The following is a 12,568-nucleotide window of genomic DNA, read 5'->3' on the forward strand; positions in this document are numbered from 1 at the left end:
AGGGAGGGAGGAAAGGACTAATGAACAAGCCAGGCACCAGTAGCTCATGCATATAATCCTAGCTACTAAAAAGGCTGAGATAAGTTCAAAGCCAGCCTGCGCAGGAAAGTGTATGAGACTCTTACCTTGAATTAAGCACCAAAAAAATCCAGAAGTGGAGCTGTGGCTCAAGTGGTAAAATGTAGGGCACACTGGCAGCAAAGATGGCGCTGAGAGGGAGTTGAGTGGGCAGAGACCGATTTGTTTACATTCAGTGCGTGAACAGCTTGTGGAAGCTTAGGCTCATGATAGGGTGTGACCTGCACAGTGGTTGGTTGGTTTCTTTTCCTCCCCTCCCATGCCACGCAGTCTTTTGCTTTAAAAAGTGCTTGCTGTGTGGTAATAAACGAATTCCTGCTTGACTTGACTCCCTGTTGCATCTGATTGTGTCCAGGCTGGGGAATGGGCAAGCTGCACACTTACCTTTCCTAGGACCCCGTCTGTCGTCTGGCACCCAACGAGGGGCTCGAAAGGAAAAGATACCAGCCGAGGCTAAGCAGTCTCTCAGGGTAAGTGAACCCTTAGTATGGGTAATGCTATCTCACAGAAGAAGGAGGAGGAGGCAACATTAGGCCTAGAGGGAGTAAAGGAGGACTTGGGAAGTGAGAAGGAAAATGAATGGGTCAAATTCGGCTGAGAATGCACTGATCAGACAGAAGTATGCACAGTGGAAGTCAAAATGAGAGTGAAGGATACCCCCTCTGACTCAGGTGCCCCTGACAGTCCTAGGCCCCCACCCTATTCCCCCAATTCGGGGGGAGGTATGGCGCCCTACATGACCCTACAGAGGGACCTGTGAGACCCGGACCCCTACCGACCTTCCACGGAGGGGCCAAGGGCTGGGGAAGTAACCTATGTGAAGTCCTACCCTGTAAAGGAAGGGCCGCCCGGGAGCCAGGACCCTGGGCCACAGGATTTGCTTCTCCAAGCATATCTGGTCAATCTGGCACCAGGAGCTAACAGACCCTTGGAATGGTATCCATGGGAAGCTAAGGATCTTAAAGAGCTCCGCAAGGCGGTGGCGGAGGATGGCCCAAACTCTCCTTGGGCCCAGACCCTATTACAGGACATTGCTTATCACCCGTGTGTCCCTAAGGACCGGCTGGATGTGGCCAAAGCCATCCTCACCAGTTCTCAGTTTATTAAATGGTGTGCCTTCTGTAAGGAGGAATGCAGACTGCTGGTGGAGAATAACTGGCAGGCTCAACCTGCAATACCTATTACTTATGCCATGTTAACAGGGACAGGGGAAGGGTAGTCCACTGGCGTCCAACAGGCCACAATACCTGGCCTGTACCGTGACCTACCGTGACCAGGTGAGTCAGGCAGGACTTGCCGCGTGGTACAAACTGGATGATGTGCCTACTGAGTCCCCCATAGCAGGAGTCAGACAAAAACCAGGTGAGCCTCTAGCTGATTTTATAGACCAAGTCCAACAAAGCGTTCCCAAGTCCAACAAAGCGTTCACCGTAAGCTGCCGGCAGGGAAACTCCGAGATCAGTTTGTAAAGCTGCTGGTCTGGGAAGGGATGAATGCAGACCACCGCACAGCCTGAGTGGGATTGAGAAAGAGTTCCCTGAGCAGATGGGTGGTGGCCTCGCAGGATGTGGGAATGCAACAGCACCAGTCCCAATCACTAGCTTTAGCTTTGCAGGCTCAGACTGCAATGACTGAGGCTATTACCCAGGCACCTGCAGCCCAGGGCCAAGGAACCCCAAGACCATCGGGGAGAGGGACTTGTTTTAAATGCGGGCAGGAGGGGCACTTTAAAAGGGACTGTTTACAACAACCCCCCCCCCCCGCCAACCGACCTGGGGGTCCAAAGTGCCCCCTACACCCTGCCCCAGGTGCAGGAAGGGATACCATTGGAAAAAGGATTGTCGGTCCAAATTTGATTTAGATGGGAAGCCTTTAAATTAGGGGAGGGGCATCCTCCAGCCCTGTTAACTCAAGGAGGAACCCCCTCTGCTGTTGTAAAGCCGAATTCAGAAATCCTTACCCAAAAGACCACCAGAGACCGTCACCAATGTAAAAGCAAAGGAGTCTTCATTGCAAGCTCAAGCTTGGTCCCCCATATACATGGCAGCAGCCCATGACGCTGAGAGACCCCGAGCCTAGGGTTACAGCATTTTTTTACATTTTTTAGGGAAGGCAGGGGCTTTGCATACATCATAACTTCTTGTAACAAATGACTACAAACCACGGGCAAATCATAAAACAACTCTATAGTATGATTGGTGCACTACAAAGTGGGAAAGGACCAGAAACAAGTTGTTGGTTAGATCAAGGGGGCTGACATACTTTAAACTCGTTGGCTTGCACCACAGGGGAGTCTCAAGAGGATAGGTGCTAAACTGCAGGGTGTCTGGTTTAGATAATGGTCACCAGACCCCAGGAGGGGCAGTTCTGGAATTCCAGATACCTTGATATACTCTCTTGAGAAAAAAACATCTGTGGTTCCGAGAATTGTTTGTGCAAGGCTTGCTGTCCTAATTCTTAGTATTGGGGCTGAAGTGGGTCAAGGGTTAAGTTGCAGAACTGAGATGGGGGTCATAAGTGAAATGGAGTTGCTTAGGTTCCTCACTGCCCAGGCAGCTTCATGGCAGGGCGATCCAGGCTCATTGGATGGTCCCCCTGGTGGAAGGACTCCGCCCAAAATGAGTATTCTCATAGGTGGAAAGAGGTTTCACTGCTTAATTGACAGTGGGGCAGACCGAACCATACTCAGGGAGGAGGAAGTACCCTCGGACTGGAAGCTTACACCTCGGCCCCCAATATTGGGGGTAGGGGGCAACTCCCAGTCTAAAGAGACAGTTGCCCTTATGAAATGGACTAGCCCAGATGGAGAACAGGGAAAGATACAACCTTTAGTGGCAAAAAAAAAAAAACCCTCACTGCCAATTTACTAGGGCAAAACATGCTAAGACAAATGGATGCCATGGTCACTATGGATCATCGAGCATTCTATGATGATATCCTGGATGGAGAAGAAGCACAAAGGCTTAAATGGGATCTAGAAGGAGTTAAGGAAAAGGACTTTTTTAACTTTCATAATCACAGAGAAGAACATAAGGGACCTACTCGGGTGCACCCCCAATCTTAAAGGCCACTGCCACCTGAGTACCTCCCATTAGGTAGAAACTGGGAAGCCCTTTTTGGGTGGAGCAGTGGCCATTGACCAAACCTAAACTCGTAGCCCTCCACCTTTTGGTGGAGGAACAGATAAACCTTGGGCACATACGCCCTTCTATGAGTCCTTGGAACACACCTGTATTTGTTATTCAAAAAATATCTGGGGCCTGGCGTATGCTCCAAGATCTAAGTAAGGTAAATGAAAGGATGGAGCTAGTAGGAATGCCCCTAAGAGGTATGCCCTGGACTCCCACTGTACCTTCAGAATATACTTTGGTTGTGATTGATATTAAAGATCTTTTTTTTTCTATCCCCCTGAATCAGGATGACTGTGAGAAGTTTACCTTCTCCATCTCCTTCTCATAATTTTTCCCAGCCTGATCAGAGGTTTGAATGGACGGTGCTGCCACAGGGAATGGCCAATAGCCCAGCCTTTTGCCAACAATACTTGGCCACACTTCTAGGGCCTGTGCTGGATTCAGATACCTCCCTTGCCTATGCATACATGGATGATATAATCCTGGAGCACCAAGACCCAGGCCGCCTGAAGGGCCTTCTGGCCCAGGTGCTCACCGTATTAAAAAGGGGGGGGGAGGTACCATAGTCCTCAATAAAATTCAAAAGTTATCTCCTTTTAAGGTGCTCAGATCCCAACTTACCTTGACTCAGGCCAGCTCCCTTAAGCCTTTGCTGGATATCCCAGGGGGATTTGGATGTGTTTTTCCCATGGGGGAAGCAGCCCCATTTGGATCCCAGCCAAGAACCTTAAGTTTTTACCCATTTCCTCTATACAGGAGGATGTCCAAGGATAAACTAACCAACAAGGAAAGAAAAACAGCTATGGTGGCTGAGGCTTGTGTTTCAAAGAGGGAAAGCTAAAAAGATAACCACTAACCATCCCCAAGGGCAACCAGCCCTTGAGAAGCTCTTGTGTTTTCTAACAATTGCAGATGGTGATACTCCAGCTGATGGCTGTCCTAACCCTACCAGTCCCGGCAATGGCCCTACAGAATCTGCATCAACCTCAACAAGTGACCTGGGCAGTGATCAGCGCTGGCAATGGAGAAATCATCAATAGCACCACAACAGAAGCTGTCCCTTGGATCTGGTGGCCTGACCCTCATTTTGACCTCTGTGACCTGGCTAGAGAATCCTGGGAGGTAGGAGATTGGACCCCTCCTTCACCAAGGACAGCCTGAGTGGGGGGCCCACGAGGATGCACCATGCCTCATGTGTGGGACCCCCAATACCCAGGCTGCTCCCATGTTCTGAAGAGGACGAACTTACAAGATACTGACTTTTATATATGTCTCAGAAACTGCTTCGGACATTTCTAACTGTGGTGGGGCTGACATTTATTAACCTTTACAGAGGAGGGGAAAAGGATAACTAGGAGGTAGGGAGGATGTGGGGGTTGTGGTTATATCAAAAAGGATAGAGCCCCCCAGTTAGAATGGCAAAAATCAAGAACTCTAATAACAGATGCTGGAGGGGATGTGGACAGAAGGGAACCTTACTGCATTGTTGGTGGGAGTGTAAACTTATTCAACCACTTTGGAAAGTAGTATGGAGGTTCCTCAAAACACTCCACATAGAGCTCTCCTATGGCCCAGCATAACACTTTATAATTAACATGTATGTGTTACATTTAACTATGGAATGAAGATATCATTAAATGAAAATTAGAACATTTTTCTCATTTGACTCAGTAAATATTTCATAAGTTATACAATTACCTTGATACCTTGCTGAGGAAAGTTTATTTAAGGGAAATGGGTATAGTAAGAAATGACACAGTTTGCAGATTTGGTATAGATTTATGCAACAGTATTATTAAAGATGGACTTTTTGTATATATACACCACATTTTCTTGATCCATTCATCTACTGAGGGGCATCTGGGTTGGTTCCATATCTTAGCTATGGTAAATAATGCTGCAATACATATAGTTGTGCTGGTAGATTTAGTATGATCTTTTTTGTGATCATTTGGGTAAATGCCCAAAAGTGGGATTGCTGGGTTATAGGGAGCTCTATGTGGATTCTTTATGCACAATGGAATTCTATGCCTCCATCAGAAAGAATGACATTGCCCCATTTGTTAGGAAATGTAAAGACTTGGAAAAAATTATATTAAGTGAAGTAAACCAGGACCAAAGTAACATAGGTCCCATGGTTTCCCTTATTTGCAATGACTAGTATATGTCTGAGACAAGCAGAAACGGTCAGATAAGTTGATGTAAGGAGAAATGAACCCCAAGATAACGACTCAAATGTTTTTTCTTTCTTGCTATTGTTTCTAACATATTTATAAGATGATTTTCTTGTTGCTTTGTATGTCCCTCCCCCATGGTATAACCACTTTTTTATTGTATTTGATGTTGGTATAATTTGTGGAGGGGAAGGGAAAAAACAAATTGTTCAAATAAGGATACAGGTGGACCCATTGCAACAATGAGATGTACAAAATGTTATGTTGAAAAACGAACTTTACAACTTTGGTGCCACGGGGTGGCGGTTGGGGGTGTGTGTGGGGGGAATAGAAAGGGATGATAAGGGGAAACAAAGGAGGAGGCAACAATGCTTGATGAGAAATGTACTCATTACCTTGCTCATGTAATTGTAACAATAAAAAACAAACAAATAAAAAAAAGGATAGAGCCCAAGAGATCCAATGGGTCTCCGTGTCCATTATAAGCTCAGTGCCAAAGATTACCCCCTACCTTAGGCGAACCTCAGAAAGATGAGGTGCCAATTGGGCGAACTTTGTAAGAGGTGCCCTGACCCAAACTTCAGCAGAGGTGGGTCTGCCATTAAAACAAAAAGGGGGAATCTGTAGTGCACACGGGCAGCAAAGATGGCACTGAGAGGGAGTTGAGTGGGCAGAGCCCGATTTGTTTACATTCAGCTAGTGGAAGCTTAGGTGCATGATAGGGTGTGACCTCACAGTGATTGGTTGGTTCCTTTTCCTCCCCTCCCATGCCACACGGTCTTTTGCTTTAAAAAGTGCTTGCTGTGTGGTAATAAACAAGTTCCTGCTTGACTTGACTTCCAGCTGCATCTGATTGTCTTCGGGTCTAAGGGAGGCTGGGGAATGGGCCAGCTGCGCACTTACCTTTCCTCGGACCCCGTCCATCTTCCGAGGGATGGATGAAGATGTGACAGTAGAGTGCTTGCATTGAGCAAAAAATACTCCTGCATAGCACCCAGGCTCTGAGTTCCCCCGGATTGGAATAGCAACAATAAAATAATAATAATCACAATAATTTACTTAACACTTTTAAATACAGAAACTAAACCAATTTTCCTTTTTCTTTACTTTTTAAGACAAAAATAATCTCTTAGACAAGTATAAGGAATATGTAATAGAGAACTTGGAAAGCCTGTCACTCTCCAGTCACCTGAAGAACTGTATATGTAGAGTAATAACACACCCTTTCCTGGAGGTGGTACTTCTGGAAATGTCAGTAATTTTATGTTTCAATGTAAGTATGCATATAAAGGGTTCTGAATACCATCCAGGTGCCCCAAATAAAAAAATACGAATAAATAAAAATCTAGGCACTTAAAATCCTTTCCATTTCATTAAGATAACTTTACTTGCTTTATGATTTGGTTGCTTTTCCAATGGTAGTACATTTGAGAAAAAAATTACTGAAAGGAGTTGCAGTTCGAGATAAGCAAATGTAAGCAGTACACATGGTAACTATTAACCCAGGAGTTAGGAGAGAGAAAACCTATCAAAATTTTGGCAAGACACCAAACACATCGCAGTTTATGATAATTTAGTATAAGCACCAATGTAGCCTTTCCTGATGACATTTTAATTGCGCTAATTTCTTTATTTATTTAGGCAAGGTTTGACTCTAGCCCAAGCTGGCCTAAAACTCATCATCTGCCTGCAATCCCGGTGCTGGGATTACAAGTATGTGCAACCACGTCCAGCTCTCAATTGTGCTTTTAAAAAATTATATTCTGGGGGCTGGGAAGTTGGCTCAGTGATAGAGTGCTTGCCTTGCATGCCTGAGGCCCTGGGTTTGATTCCTCAGCACCATATAAGCAAAAAGAAAAAAAAAGCCGGAAGTGGTGCTATGGCTCAAGTGGTAGAGCACTAGCCTTGCGCTGAAGAGCTGAGGGACAGCACTCAGGCCCAGAGTTCAGGCCCCACAACTGGACCAAAAAAAAAAAAATTATATTCTGATAGTTTTGTTGCTAGGTTATATAAATAACGTTTATTTTATGTATTGACTTCATAATTCAACACCTTAAAATCACTTACTAATCCTAAAATTTAGTTGTAGTCTTTCAGTTTCATATGTATCCAATCGTAGTCTATGCATTGTGACTGTCTTATCTTCTTTAACATAACTTTGTCATTTTTTTCTTGTTTTTTTTTCCTTCTTTTTATTTAAAGAAATTAAATGGAAGTGTGACAGTGGATATCTCTTTCTTCACATCAGGCTCTCAATATTTCACCATACAAATGACATTTGCCAATGATATTTTTGTATATATTTTTATTATCTTTAAGTAGTTATACCAAGAGTTGCCACTCACCAAAGCAGTTTATGAACACAGTGCATCTTGATCAACATGTTCACCCATCTCTCTCAGCCTACCTCTTCCCTCACTTTTATTTTTTCCAGTTTGTGGGGCTTGAACTCAGGGACCGGGTTGTGTCCCTGAGCTCTTTTGCTCAAGACTAACACTCTACCACTTTGAGCCACAGCACCACTTTTGTTTGTTTGTTTGTTTGTTTTTGTCGGTCGTGGGGCTTGAACTCTGGGCCTAGTCGCTGTCCCTCAGCTCTTCAGCTCAAGGTGAGCGCTCTACCACTTGAGCTACAGCGCCACTTCCAGTTTTCTGGTGGTTTATTGGAGATAGGAGTCTCACGGTCTCTCCTGCCCGGGCTGGCTTTGAACAGCGATCCTCAGATCTCAGCCTCCTGAGTAGCTAGGATTACAGGCGTGAGCCACCAGCACCCGGCACCACTTTTGGTTTTTGAGTGGTTAATAGGAGATTAAGAATCTCACAGAGACTTTTCTACCCAGGCTGGTTTTGAACCTTGATCCTCATATCTCAGCCTCCTGAATATCTAATATACAAGCATGAGCCACCAGAGCCTGGCTCCTCACTTTTCTCTAATTTTTAGGTTATGTGTTCAATGTTTTGCCATTTAACAAAGCAGTTTATGAATAAAATGTAATCTGATCTGTGTCATCACTTCAACATCTTCAACCTCTTTGACCCATCCCTTCTTTCATATTTCTCTATTCTGTGACATATACAATGAATTCTTGCCTGCATTCAACCTTTTTGATCCATCCCCTCTTTCATATTTCTCAATTCTGTGACATATACGATGAATTCTTGCTTGCATTCCCCCACACACACTCCTTCCTTATTCTTCTACCTTCTCCAATTTGCCCCTCCCTCCTCTCTTGCAAGTGCCCATTTCCTGGTATTTATTTTGTTGAGCTTTGACTTAGCCTTTTTAAAGAATTATACCTCCTGAGCTCTCCATTATACTTAAGTTAATTTATTTGTATCCACTTGTTTACCACTAAGTGTGTTTACTTACAGATTTTTAGAAACATTCTAGCTACCACAAATGAGGGAGAAATCATGCAATCTGTGTTTCTCTGGGTCTGGCTTACTTTGCATAATACAATTTTCTCCAAGTCTTTCCATTTCTTTATGAATTGTGTATTATCATTCTTTCTGAGGGAGGAGTAGAATTCCATTGTGTATATATGTCACATTTTCTTGATTCATTCATCCATTGAGGAGTATCTGGGCTAATTCCGTATCTTGACTATGGTAACTAAAGGTGCTGTGGTGGTAGTTTCAGTGTGGACTTGTTTGTACTCAAGAGTGGCTTTTTCTAATTATTCTTTATTAAAGTAAGGAAGTTCCCTTTTTGTTTGCCCACAGTGGGGTGTGTGAGTGTGTGTGTGTGTGTGCGTGTGTGTGTGTGTGTGTGTGTGTTCTACTATGGTCTAGTTTGTGTTAAGTCTTATCAATACCTTCTACTTTGCATTTAGATTAGTAGATTATTTTTCACTTCTATTCTATACATGGAAAATTACATGCACATATGCTAGCCCTACCTTGTATTCTAAAAATGAATAAAATTGTGTTGTGATAAATGTATACCCTCAGTATGTTTTTCCTCATGTGTTTCATATCCTTAATAAGTTGTTTGGGTTTTTTTATTTGTTTGTTTTTGGTCCATTATGGGGCTTGAACTCTGGGCCTGAGCACTGTCCCTCAACTCTTCAGCTTAAGGCTAGCACTCTCCGCTGAGCCACAGCACCACTTCCAGTTCTCTGGTGGTTTACTAGAGATAAGACTTTCCCGGCCTTTCCTGCCTGGGCTGGCTTTGAACCATGATTCTTAGATCTCAGGCTCTTGAGGAGCTAGGATTACAGGCATGAATCACCGGCACCCAGCATTAGTAAGTATTTTTATGATGATAATCAGGTAAAAATAATGAAAGTGTATGTTAGCTTGATCATTGAATATAAAATTAAAAGTGTGTTGATTCAGATAATTCATGAGGCAGGTGCCAACACAAGATTAAAACATGGAAGGGAGAAAAAAAGCCTCCATATTAAAAGTTGAGATGAGGGTAAATTGGGCTGAGAGAACCATCAGACCAGCATGCATGCATGTAGGCGGAAAGGGAAGTTGAGTGGAAGCCCTCTCCAGAAAGATGCAGTCTGATAGAAGTATCCGACATAATGGTGAAATCTAAGGAAGGTTTCACAGGCCAAGAGGAATGTAAAAGACTCCCTGAAATGAGCTTGCTTTTGTCTCCCTGTCCTGGCCACTTACTGGCACACACAGCAGAGAATTACATCAGCCTCTGCTTCCTGCAGAGGGCAGGAAGTCTGAACAGGGGATTCTTAGAGCTGCCAGAATGTTTCAGTGCTATACTTTCTTTTTCCTGTTAAAAGAGAGTTTTTGACATTTAACTTTTTATTCACTTTATAAATATTTTGGGGAGTTTACAATCTTATGAGTTTTAGCAAATGCATATATTCATATAGGTACAACTATCATGAAGGCAGTTATCCATTTCCTCTTCCTAAACATTTCTTCACAATTCACCTTTAAATCAAGCTCTGACTTCCTCCCCTGGCAACAATTGGTACTTTTCTCCCCTATCACTTTCCTTTTCCAGAATGCATATCAAATCATAATGTAGTTACATATATAATACACTTAGTACTTGCTGAATATCAATGCATTTGGCATTAATTCATAGTCTCATTTTGTCTCAAAAGATCATTTCTTCTCTAACACTGAACAATATTCCATTGTATGGATGGACCATTATTTTTTTATCCATTTCTTAGATAATAACATTTGGGTTGTTTCTAGTTTGAGTAAATTATGGAAAAGCTACTATAAATAATTGGGTGGACTTTTGTTGTGCAGACCAAAATTTTCCCTTCTCTGCCAGATAACATCTCATTTAATTATTTTTTTTTTTTGGCAGTACTGAGGACTGAACCCAGGTCATTACGCATACTAGCCAAATGCTCTACCACTTTGAGCCACACTTCTAGCTATAACACATCGCTTTAGATCATTTCTTCATCCTCATTTTATGGACATATATTTGAATTCAACAATTGCATATTATTGGCTGGGAAGGTGGCTCAGTGGTAGAGTGCTTGCCTTGCATGCGTGAAGCCCTGGGTTCGATTCCCCAGCACCACATAAGCAGAAAAAAAGCCGAAAGTGGCACTGTGGCTCAAGTGGTAAGGTGCTAGCCTTGAGCTGAAGAGCTGAGGGACAGCACCCAGGCACAGAGTTCAAGCCCCATAACCGACAAAAACAAAAACAAAAAACAATTGCATATTATTGTACAGTTAGATTCTTTTTACTTTTTTTGTCGGGGTTTTTTGTTTGTTTGTTTGTTTGTTTTGTCAGTCGTGGGGCTTGAACTCTGGGCCTGGGCGCTATCCCTCAGCTCTTCAGCTCAAGGCTACGGCTCTACCACTTGAGCTACAGTGCCACTTCCAGTTTTCTAGTGGTTTATTGAAGATAAGAGTCTCACAGACTTTCCTGCCCCAGCTGGCTTTGAACCTTGATCCTCAGATCTCAGCCTCCTAAGTAGCTAGGATTACAGGTCTGAGCCATCAACACCCAGCTTATTTTTACATTTTTGTATCACAAACAACACTGTGTTGAATGTAAACATTTGTTTTACATATATATGTATAATAATATGTTTATCTTTTGTCAATTAGCTTCTTATAATAGCATAGCATAGTTTATAGTTCTCCAACTACACATTTGTGAGGATTTTCCTATGTTCTGTTAGCCAGGACTAACATACAGCTAATGTGTCCTGGAGACCTGGTGTCAGGTGGCAAAAATGTAAGCCCAGAACTTGTAAGCCTGAGCCAGGGAAATCATGAGTTCAAGGCCAGCCTGCACCAGACAGGAAGTTCAAAGTTAGCCTGGGCTTCATGGTGAAACCTGTTTCCAAAAAAATGTTTCAGGTATGAATCTACTAACATTAATTAAAAGTATTTGTGAGAAATCACTAAGAGAAAAGTGCATATCACATAAGGGTATAACATGCTCGTATTTAATGTTCATGTTTAAGAATGTATGTGCATTAAAATTGGAGAGCTTCTGCATGGCAAAGGACATAGCTAGCAAGATCAATAGAAAACCCACAGATTGGGAGATCTTCACTAGCCATACAACAGACAAGGGTCTCATATCTAAAATATACCTGGAAATCAAAAAATTGAATCCCCCAACAAAAAATCTTCAAAGAAACAACTGCCCAATAAATAAATGGGCTAAAGACTTAAAGAGAAACTTCTCTGAAGAGGGAAGAAGGATGGCCAATAGACACATGAAGAAATGCTCAATCTCTCTAGCCATAAAGAAATGCAAATCAATACAACATTGACATACCACCTCATCCCATTTAGAATGGCTATAATCAAGAACTCTAATAACAACAGATGCTGGAGGAGATGTGGACAAAAGGGAACCTTACTGCATTGTTGGTTGGAGTGTAAACTTGTTCAACCACTTTGGAAAGCAGTATGGAGGTTGCTCAAAAGACTCTACATAGAGCTCCCCTATCACCCAGCAATCCCACTTTTAGGCATTTACCCAAATGATCACACACAAGACCATACTAAAGCTACCAGCACAACTATGTTTATTGCAGCATTATTTACCATAGCTAATATCTGGAACCAACCCAGATGCCCCTCAGTAGATGAACGGATCAAGAAAATGTGGTATAGCTCATTTTGGACATGACAGCTAGTACTTCTCATTGTTGCAACAGGTCCACCTGTATCCTTAAACAACTGGTTTTTCCCCATCTCCTCCACAAGTTATACTGACATCAAATATA

Source organism: Dipodomys ordii, unplaced genomic scaffold, assembly GCF_000151885.1.
Source record: "Dipodomys ordii isolate 6190 unplaced genomic scaffold, Dord_2.0 Scaffold49, whole genome shotgun sequence".
NCBI classification, from domain to species: Eukaryota; Metazoa; Chordata; class Mammalia; order Rodentia; family Heteromyidae; genus Dipodomys; species Dipodomys ordii.